Source organism: Pan paniscus, chromosome 5 (genome assembly GCF_029289425.2).
Source record: "Pan paniscus chromosome 5, NHGRI_mPanPan1-v2.0_pri, whole genome shotgun sequence".
Taxonomy (NCBI): Eukaryota; Metazoa; Chordata; class Mammalia; order Primates; family Hominidae; genus Pan; species Pan paniscus.
Genome location: NC_073254.2, coordinates 98012465 through 98024561, shown reverse-complemented (window position 1 = coordinate 98024561; position 12097 = coordinate 98012465).

Sequence of the window (12097 nt, the reverse complement as noted above, 5' to 3'; positions counted from 1 at the left end):
TAACCTTCCAATCCAACAGTGAGAAAGTCTGGCCCTTAACATCTGCCATCCTTTTAAATTCTCTTGATTAGTGTGGCTTCATAATTAGCCTTAAAGTTGGATACTGTGAGTCCTGCAGTTTTTTTTTTTTTTTAGCATTTCGTTGGCTCACTTGCATTTTTATATAAATTTTGGAATTAGTTTGTTTATATAAAATAACTTGCTCAGATTGTGATTGTGATTATCAAATAGATCAAATTGGGAGGAAATTGTGTTTTAAGAATATTGAGTCTTCCAATCTAAGAACATAAAATATCTCTCCACTTGTTTAGACACTTTTTTATCAGTATTTTGTAATTTTCTGCATACAAATTCTGTATGTGATTTTATACTTAAGTACTCCATTAATTTGGTGGTATTGTAAATAGTATAGCTTTAATTTCAAACTTCAATGATTCATTGTTCTTATAAAGGAAAGTAATTGAGATTAATATTGATATTGTATCTTGTGACTTGGCTATACTTGCTTATTAGTTCCAGGAAGTGAATTTTGTTGTTGCTGCTGCTGTTGTTATTTACATTCTTTGGGGAGTTTTGTTCTGGCAATTATGTCATTTGCAAATAAAAAAGTTTACTTCTTCCCTCCAATCTGTGCACATTTTATCTTTTTCTTGTTTTGTTGCACTAGCTCTGACTTTTGGTAGGATATTTAACAAGAGTGATAAGGTTACTTTGCCTTTTTCCTGATATTAGGGGTGAAGCATCAGTCTCTTGTCATTGAGCATGATGTTAGATGTAGGACATGTAGGTTTCCTTTCTTAAAAAAATAAAGTTGAAGAAATTCCACTCTATTTCACAGTATTGAGAGTTTTTATCATGAATGGATATTGGATTTCATCAAATGCTTTATCAACATCAATTCATATTATCATCTCTGATTTTTTTTCTTTTGCCAGTATATGTGGTGGATTACATTGTTGTTACATGTTGAACTAGCTTTATAAACTCCTAATAAATTCCACTTGTTTCTTGTATAAACTGTTTTCCCATGTTGTTGGATTCCATGTCGATATTTTGTTTAAGATTTTTGCATATATGTCCATGAGGGAGGTTGTTCTGTTGTTTTCTTTCTTTGTAATGTCTTCAGCCAATTTGCATACTAAGATAATTCTGGTTTTAGAGAATACATTAGAAAGTGTTTTCTCTGCTTCTATTTTCTGGATAAGGTGGAAAATTGGTATTATTTCTTCCTTAAGTACTTTGTAGAATTCACCAGTGAAAATATCTGGGCCTGGTAATTTCTTTTGAGAATCTTATAAAATATTGAATTAATTCCTGTATAGAGCAATTCAGGTCATCTATTTCTCCTCGTGTGGATTTTAGTCCTTTCTGTCTTCCAAGAAATTCTTTTATTTCATTTATCTTATCATTTTTTTCATGTGTACCATCACATTTACTTTTCAAATCACACTTAGAACAATACTGCACATGGTAGTCATTAAAATTATTTGATGAATGGATGAACACATGAACAGCAGGAATGCATTTTTTAAATTACAAAACTGAGAAATGAGAACTAACTGTCTTAGAGACTAAAGATACTGACTCCATTACTTTTATTATGTTTTTATGTTAATTTTGACTGCTTCTTATTGAACCCTTCCATTTGGTGGTTAAAATATCATTGAGGCAAGTTTTTAAAGATTTTTTCCCTATTATTTGTAATGATTTATTAAAGTAAAAATGTATTTCATATATGTATTATTACTAGTTTGTTAAATTATTTCAAAGTTAAGGTTCTAACCAACATCAGAAAACAATGGCAATGAGCATATAAGAAACAGATTTAGACATGTTAGGCTCTCAGGGATGAAGAAATTTTTTCTTTCTCTTTTGACACAGAGTCTCCGTCTGTAGTCCAGGCTGGAGTGCATGGTACAATCTCAGCTCACTGCAGCCTCGACCTCCCAGGCTCAGGCAATCCTCCCACTCAAGCCTTCCAAGCATCTGGGACACAAGTATGTGCCACCACACCTGGCCAATTTTTATTTGTAGAGACGAAGTCTCTCTATGTTGCGTAGGCTGGTCTTGAACTCCTGGGCTCAAGCAATCCTCTCAACTCAACCTCCCAAAGTGCTTGGATTACAGGCATGAGCCACCACATCCAGCCTAAGAATTCTTATATTTGCTTTGCCACTAAGCTGTTTCTTCAGTACAAGCAGTTATTTAAGCTCTTTTAGAGCCAGGTGGGGCAATCTATGGCCTACCACCTGTGTTTGTAAAGTTTTATTGGAACACAGCAATGCTTATTCATTTACATATTGTCTGCGGCTGCTTCAGAAATACAATGGCAGAGTTGCGACAGATTGCGTAAACCACAAAGCCTACAATTTTTGCTATCTATAATTTTAAATGATTACCTTCATTTTATTTTACTGGCTTTATTTATTATTTTGATTTCTTATTTCCATGGTTTTCTTGGGGAACTAGTGATATTTGGTTACATGAATAAGTAGTATTTCCTTAGTCGGAGTGTTGATCTCTTTTTTATTTCTAACATCGATAATTTGTGTGTTCTCCCATTTTTGTTGTTGGTTGAGATACTTAAAAATGTATTGTGTTGATCTTTCAAAAAAATGAATTTCTAAAACCATCCTCCTTATTGGTTTTCTACTTTCAATTTCATCGATTTCTACTCTAATTTGTATTGCTTCTTTTTATTTATGCACTAAAACTTAAATCCCTCTTCTTTATCTAGTTTTCAAAAGTAAAATATTAGGTTTTTTATTTTAGATCTTTCTAATTTTTTGACATAAGCATTTAATGTTATAAATTTCTCTTTATGCATTGATTTTGGTGCAGCCAACAGATTTTGATAATTTGTGTTTTCATTTTGTTCAAAATGTATTTTAAAGTCTCTTGAGACTTTTTCTTTGACTCATAGATAATTTAGAAGTGTGTTATTTAATTTCCAAATATTTGAAGAGTTCCCAGCTATTTTTCTATAGCATATTTATAGTTTAATTCCACTGTGGTCTGAGAACATGTTTGTATGATTGCTAGTTTTTTAAGTATGTTAAGATATGTTTTATGCCCAGAATGTGGTTCACATTGGGTAATGTTCCATGTAGCCTTGAGAAAAATGTGTCTTCTGCTGTTGCTAAATGGGATACTCTCTACATGTCAATTAGAACAAATTGATGGATTGTGCTATTCTGGTCATCTATGTCTTTACTGATTTTCCACCTGCTTGATCTAGCAAATGCTAAAAGAGGTACTGATGTCCTCAAATAGGAATGGATTTGTCTGTTTCTCCAATCAGTTGTATCAGCATTTTCTGCATGTATTTTCACATTCTTTTGTGAGTTACATATGCATTTATGATTATTATGCTTTCTTCAGGAATTGATTATTTATCATTATGGAATACTTTTGTTTACTTCTGAAGCTTTTCCTTGTTCTGAAGTCCTTTTTGTCTAAATGTAATATTGCTACCCCAGCTTTTGTTTGTTTGTTTGTTTGTTTGTTTGTTAGAGGGAGTCTTGCTGTGTCACTCAGGCTGGAGGGCAGTGGTGCAATCTCAGCTCACTGCAACCTCTGCCTCCCGGGTTCAAGCAATTCTCCCTGCCTCATCCTCACAAGTATCTGGGATTACAGGCACTTGCCACCACGCTTGGCTAATTTTTGTATTTTTAGTAGAGATGGGGTTTTGCCATGTTGGCCAGGCTAGTCTCAAACTCCTGGCCTCAGGTGATCTGCCTGCCTCAGCCTCCCAATGTGCTGGGATTACAGGCAGGAGCCAACGCGCCCATCCTAGCCCAGCTTTTTAAAATTAGTGTTACTATGATGTATCTTTCTCCAACCCTTTGCTTTTAAATTATTAGTAAATTTATATATAAAGTAGGTTTTTGCAGACAATATATGGTTTGGAAACATTGTTTTTAATCTACTCTGACCAAATTTTTCTTTCAATTAGTTTATTTAAACCATTTATACATTAAGTGATAATTAACATGGACTAATATTTATGATATCTCAAAGTCTTTTTAAAATTTATTGGCTTACTTATTTCTCTACCTTCTGATTTTTCTTTATTTATTTGAGCATTTTACATGATTTCACTTTATCTTCTATCTTAGCATACAAATTATATTACTTTAAAAAATGTATTGGTTGTCCTAGAATTTACAATTTACATTTTTATCTGTTTTGTCCACCTTCAAATAACACTATACTGATTAACATGTAGTGCAAGTACTTTATAAGAAATTATTCCCAGTTTCTCCCCCCTTTCCCCCGATGTTGCTGTCACTCATTTTGCCCATTCATAATCACCCAATACATTGTTATTATTATTGCTTTAAAAACTATCTTTTACATCAATTAAAAATTAGAAAAAAGATTGTAATTTACCTTCATATATTCCTTCTTCAATGCTTTCTTTTCTTTATGTAAAATCCAAATTTCTGACCTTTATCATTTTCATTTTCTTTCTCTCTGAAGAACTTTTTTTTTTTTAACCATTTTTTGGAAAGTCTGCTGGTTATATAGGTTTTTTTTCTTTGTTTACCCTTCACTTTTGATGGATAATTTTGCTGCATAAATTCTAGGTTGATGTATTGATTTTACTTTGTTTTCAAAACTTCATTTCCACTCTCTTTTTGCTGTCATGGTCTCTGATGAGAAGTCCACGGTAATTCTTATTCCTCTATAAATTAGTGTTTTCCCCCTCTGCATTCTTTTTAGACTTTTTTCTTTGTGTTTGGTTTCCTGCTGTTTAAATATGGCATGCCAAAATCTATTTGTTTGGTATTTATTACGCTTCACTTTATCTGAACTTTCTGGACCTGTGATGTGGTGTCTGTCACTAATTTTGGAAAGGTCTTAAGTATTTCAATTAAGTATATGTTACACTTTTATATATTGTCCCACAGTTCTTTGACGTTTGGTCCTCATTTGTTTGTTTAATATTTTTTTCTTTTTGCATTATAATTTGAAAAGTTTTTATTGACCTATCTTCAAATTTACTGATTCTTTCTCCAGTCATTTCAAGTCTACTGAAAGCTCACCGAATGTATTCTTCATTTCAGTTACTGTGGTTTTTAATTCTAAAGTTTCCCTTTGATTATCCCTTAGAGTTTTTATCTCTCTGCTTACATTACGTATCCGTTCTTCCATGCTGTTTACTCTTGCTATTAGGGTTCTTAACATATTAATCATAGTTATTTTAAAATTCCTATCATATAATTCCAACATGTATGTGACATCATGAGTCTGGTTCTGATGATTGCCTTTTTCTCAGAGTGGTTTTTTTTTCCTTGAATTTTGACATACCTGGCAATCTTTTTGTTTAAAGCCAGATACAATGAATTAGGTAATAGGAAGTGAGATAAATAGGTCTTTACTATGGGGATTTATGCTCATCTGGCTAGGAGTTGGACTGTGTTTAATATTTGTCATAGCTACAGGCACCAGACAATTTAACTTCATTTCTTGTCCTTGTTTTCCTCTCCACACTTAACTTTGGGCTTTCCTAGGTGCTCTTTGTCTGGGAGGACCTGCGTCTTGCATCTCTTTCAGCTGTGATTTACTCTTATGCTACTGGCTATTTTTGTGTGATGGTAAATTGTGGGCAAGGGGATATGTTCCACAATTGTCCAATTAAATTGCTTGCAAAGTTTTTCTCTCATTGTTTTAGTAATCCTAATTGCATCTGTAGAATATTTAAAAAATGGTTTAGATATTGCTGACTCATATTAACTAAATTGTCACTGCTTTTTCAACAAAAATAAATTGTTATATGAGTAAATAGTTCACACCAATTTACTTGCCTCTAAAGAATGGAAATAAGTTCTTAAAAAAAAAACAAAAAAATAAGTTGATCATTTTTGCAACATTTTAAAGCAAGAAGATATTATAAAATTCCTAAAAACAATCATTTGGAACTATTTATTTTTAATTTAAACTCATTTTAGATACAGAGGGTACATATGTAGGTGTATTATATGGAGATATTGCATCTGCTGATGTCTGGGGTATGGATCTCGTCAATCAGGTAGTGAGCATAGTACCTGATAGGTAGTTTTTCAACACATGCCCCCACTACCTCTTTTTGCCTCAGTAGTCCATAATATCTATTTTTGCTCATAGTATCTATATTTATGCCAATGTGTGCTCAATGTTTAGCTCCCATTTATAAGTGAGACATGTGGTATTTGGTTTCCTGTTGCTTCATTAATTAATTTAGGATTGCTCCATCATATTGCTGCAAAGGACCGGTTTTCACTATTTTTATGGCTACAATGTATTCCATGGTGTATATGTACCATAATTTCTTTATCCAATACACTGTTGTTGGGCACCTGTTATTTCCATGTCTATTCTATTACGAATAGTGCAGCAATGAGCATACGAGTGCATGTGTCTTTTTGGTAGAATGATTTATTTTCCTTTGGGTATATACCCTGTAATGGGATTGCTGGTTTGAATGGTGGTTCTGTTTTAGGTTCTTTAAGAAATCTCCAAACTGCTTTCCACAGGGGCTGGACTAATTTACATTCTCACCTGCAGTGTATAAGCATTCCTTTTCTCTGCAGCCTTATGGGCATCTATTGTTTTTTGACTTTGTAATAATTGCCATTTTGACTGGTGTGAGATGGTATCTCATTATGGTTTTGATTTTCAATTCTCTGACGGTTAGTAAAGTTGAACATTTTTTCATATGATTGTTGCCACTTTTATGTCTTCTTTTAAGACCTGTCTGTTTATGTCCTTTGTCCATTTTCAATGGGGTTATTTGCTTTTTACTTGTTGATTTCTTTAAGTTCTCTATAGATTCTGAATAGTAAGCATTTGTCAGATGCATGGATTGCAAATATCTTATTCCACTCTGTAGGTTGTCAGTTTACTCTGTTGATAAGTTCTTTTGCGATGCAGAAGATCTTTAGTAAAATAAGGCCCCATTTGTCTATTTTTGGTTTGGCTGCAATTGCTTTTGGGGACTTAGCCATAACTTCTTTGCCAAGGCTGACGTTGAAAAGAGTATTTCCTAGGTTGTCTTCTAAGATTTTTATAGTTTGAGGGCTTATATTTAAGCCTTTTATCCGTTTTGAGTTAATTTTGTATATGGTGAAAGGCAGGGGTCCAGCATCAATTCAGCATGTGGCTAGTCAGTTATCCTGGCACCATTTATTGAATAGGGAGTCCTTTCCCCACTGCTTGTTTTTATCAGCATTGTCAAAGATTAGATGGATGTAGGTGTGTGGCTTTATTTCTGAGTTTTCTATTCAGTTTCATTGGTCTATGTGTCTGTTTTTGTATCAGTACCATGCTGTTTTGGTTACTGTAGCCTCGTAGTATAGTTTGAAGTTGGGTTGCATGATGCCTCCAGGTTTGTTCTTTTTGCTTAGGATTGTCTTGGATATTCAGGCTCTCTTTCTGGTTCTATATGAATTTTAAAATAGTTTCTTCTAATTCTGTAAAGAATGTCAATGGTAGTTTAATGGGAATAGCATTGAATCTATAAATTACTTTGGGTAGTGTGGCCATTTTAATGATATTGATTCTTCCAATCCATGATCATGGAATCTTTTTTCATTTATTGGTGTTGTCTAATTTCTTTCAGCAGAGGTTTTTAGTTCTCCTTGAGGAGATCTTTCACCTTGTTGGTTAACTGTATTCTTAGGTATTTCATTTTCTTTGCAGCCATTGTGAATGGGATTGTGTTCTTGATTTCACTCTTGGCCTGGATGTTGTTTGTGTATGGAAATGCTATTTATTTTTGTATACTGATTTTGTATCCCGAAACTTTACCAAGGTCATTTATGAGTTCTAGGAGCCTTTTGGCAGGGTCTTTAGGATTTTCTAGATATAGAATCATATTGTTCGTAAAGGAAGATAGCTTGACTTTTCCTATTTGAATGCCTTTTATTTATTTCCTTTGCCTGACCACTTCTATTCAACATAGTACTGGAAGTCCTAGCCAGAGAAATCAAATAAGAGAAAGAAATAGAATTTTTTTAAATTAACTTTTTTTTCTCCTTCTTGTCCCATGATCCTCTCCCCTTCCTGTCAAATCATGATAATATACTTATCTTAAGGATATTTCCTCTCTACTTAGTCTTTTATTCTCTAATTTCATAAAATTGCTTGATACTACTTGGATATTTGTAGCTACTCAGACATATAGAAAGTTCACAGTTTCAGTGATGTCAATGACTAATGAAACCCAGAGTTTTTGTAGTGAACTAGAAAATTGAAACACAAGTTTCCGTGAGAAGAGTAATAGGCAGGATGAGAATTAATTCAAAGGGTAATATTAATAGGTATTTTCTATTCAAAATATCCTGGAAATACTCTACTTACAATATTTTATTTGTAGAATCCTAATACTGGGAAAAATACTACCTTATTTTTAAAAATATTTTAAGCCTTCCGGCAGGTTTCTTCAACCCTCTGAGAATACAGTTTGTCCTCTAACTAAATATCCATTTTCAAAATTGGAAGGAAAGAATGGTCCAGTCTGGCTTTACCATATTAAACACAAAACCAACTGTTCAGTTTAAGTTATGCCTAAGAGAAATTATAACCTCAGCTGCCATTTCTTATATCCTGTTAAAATATATCAAAATATTTAGTGTACTCTAGTATTTACTTGTCCACTTCTCTTACATTTCAAGTTTATTTCCAAGCCCGTCTCTTAAAACTTCAGGATAATTCTGTCTTTACCTCTAATCATCTAGATCATTCCTTTCACAGTTAGGCAGATGACAAGTATGAGGAGACAGCTTTTGGCTGACATATATAATTCTTATTGCACTAATGTTATTGTTATCTTGTTGAATTATAATTGTTATTTTCTAGGTTTAAATTCCTGTTCCATAAATTGCCAGTTATGTGACCTTTAACAAATTTTCTCTGTCTCAGTTTCCTCATCTGTAAAATGAAGGCAATTCTATTACTTAACTGATAGAATGTTGTAAAGATTAAATTTGTTAATTCACAAAATATGTTTCAGAAAAGTGTCTAGCTCATAATAATTGCACAATGTATATTCGCTGCAATTACTGTTAGGATTATAACTATTACAACTGGTTTGGAGGGGATGTAGTGTCTCACCTGATTAGTAGACCATTTATACTAAATCCTTGAGGAGAGACAGGCCTATGAAAGCATTGCACAATTATGTCAGGTGTTGTTCACATGGACTACTATAAGATTGGGATACCTTGGACTTTGGGCAACTCTAGGCACATGTGACTCCTTTTTCCCAGAAACAGGACTTAGAAAGGAAAGAAAGTGGAAAGATCATGAATCTCAGCCTAGTTTTTATATCTGCACATCCCTAGTAGAGTTATTTTACCTCCCTGAGCTGTGGTCTCATCATTTGGAAAATAATACTCAAAAGTCATGGTGGTTGTGAAGATCAGTATATATAGACATGCTTTATATAAAGCACATAGCATTAATAAAATTTTTTTTAAAGTATAAAGTATTCTTTATTTTTTAACATAAAGTTTTATACTACATATAAAACACATAGTATTAATTATTTTAAAAATCAGATTTCTTTCTCCCTTTCCTATTATTTCTTTTTCTATTAACTAAAGGGCAGAATCTTCTTATCTAACATTTACCCAGAGAGATATAAAGCAGAATAGGAAAAAATACCTGCGTGGCAAAACCATGCAGTTGTCACATGGGGATGGATCGAGTGAAAACAAATGAAAAAAACTAGCCATGTGCTTGTACCTTGTTCTTGTATTGGAGGGCTAGCATATAGATGTCTCAAGGCAGTGGGTGAATTGGAGCAGGTCTCACAAATAAGGTGACTAAGACATAAATAGAACTTTGAATTTTATTGACATGTATGAGCTTACATTCCTTTAACTATCTCTTACTATCCTGTTCTTACTTTTGAGAGTTCCAGTTCACTTTCAAAGAGAAAGGACACAGATTTGAGTCAAAGTGCTGGAGGTGTGGGGGTCAAGGCACTGTCCTCTGCTCCCAGCCAGAGGACCAATGAAATGACTTGAAGGAACAGGGTAATGGCAAAGTCAGAGCCACTTAGAAACCTAAAGATTTTTATTTTTCTGTTAATTTTAGGAGGCTAGGTTTGGTTTTACAATTAATAACCCCTTATAGGAAGCAGGAAACACTACCTCAACTCCATGTCTACATTCTTGACACAAATAGCACTTTTATTCTTCTAAAATCACAAATATATAAAAAAATGTGAGGGCTTTCCAAAGGGATAAGGGCTTGGAAAGAAGCATCTTTCAAGAAAGGTAGGCATATTTTCCATGTTCATAAGTTTGTTACTCAAGGCTTAATATGCTCCAATGAAGTATATGTCATAGACTCTTCTTGCTTCACACCAGTGATTTTTCAGCCTTGGCTTGATACTAGCAGCACCATGAGAACATTTAAAATAAAACAATGCTCAAACTGATTTAATTGTTCTGGGAATTGGTATTTTTTAAAGTTCCCAGGTGAATCAATATAAACTTAGGTCTCTGAACTACTGCTTTATGCCCTTAGACCTGTGTTCTCAGGTTTTAACTGGAAATTTAGCCCATTGTCTCTAGGTTTGCCCTTTGTAACAATGAAGGAAAGAATGCCCTGGGTATTCTAGAACAGTTCTTTAAAAGTTTGAAAATAAATCAACCCTTCAGTCTCTTTTCTCAGACGACTCAAACTAGTGCCTCACACTTTGCGTCTTAGAAGCCTTTCCATTCTTATTTTTGTAATTCTCAGGAGGAATTCTTATAATGTTAAATATGTTGAAAGGTGAAAGACAGAAGCTTGAATAAAAAGCTTTACATTAATTATTATGGCAACATTTATCAACAATTACCTATTATTCCTTTGTAAACACATTCTTACAGTGTATTAACATTTCACTATTCTTTGAAGCAGTGATTGCCTATTGGTCTTGTTTATATTCTGTTATAATTCCACATTTCCCCAAAACTTATTCTGGAGATTTTCTTAGTTTTTTAAAGTCTTTTGTTGAGAAGAGCCTAGTTAAACTTTTTATTAAACTTATTGTGATAAGAGAGGGCACTATTGAGGTATAAGTTTCTTGGAAAGATTTTGTGGAAAACTCAGATAGATCTTATTACTGTAGCATTTAGGTATATTGGATTCCCGGTTTAAATTCTGCCTGAAGCTTGTCAAGTGGAAGTAAAGCAAGAGAAGAAAAGTATCTTAAATTTAAACCATCAAGCAAAGAGTAAAATTTTTCCCAAAAGCAATGAACCATTTAATTTCCACTAATGTTACCTGGGAAAAAATATCCTGTACTACCAATCAAAGAAACTTAGAAATGAGAATAAGCACTTAGTCTTCAGAGACTCCAAAAATTTTGGTTCAGGGGAATCAGAGTTGAAACATTCCTCTCAAAATAGCCTTGCATAATATTTTTGTTTTAACAAATTAAATTTAATTTGGCAGAAGATTGGAAAGAATGCTCTTTGGGAATTTAAGATTTGCTCCAAAGTCAACAAAGAACTATGTAAGCTGGGCAAGCTCAGTATTATGAAGGGGTAAAGAAGCTGATCCTAAAATAAAGAGTAGGTAATATTTTAAGATGTCAAATAAATGACATTTGCAACTTACTATATTTGCAGTTACAACCTGCTTACACTTAGAGTTGCAACCTACTACACTTACGCTAAGTTTTAGGTAAGAAGGCACATAAGCATTCATATGTGAGCATGCATATATACACACTTAGAAATAAATTTTAATTATTTTTTAAGCTAGCCCTACAACTAAACTTTTAGAATGATGAGGCAAAGGGGACTGAAGAATCACAATATTGGTCTCACAATTAATCTTAAGATAACTAGTCACAAAGAAATATTTTCACATAATAAGTAAAAACACTAAAGTAAGTAAAAATCTATTTGTTACGTCTAGAAAATTTTATCTTGCTTGGTTCATGAGAAATTGATAAAGTTGAAGAGGATTCTATTTAATGTAGGGTCTGGCTTGTATGTGGGAATACAGAAAGCATATAAACTTATTTTTATGATTTATAAAATTCGGTTGTAAAAGTTATTGTGATCATTATTGACTAAACAGATGGTATTTTAAAGTTTATCTACAATTAATT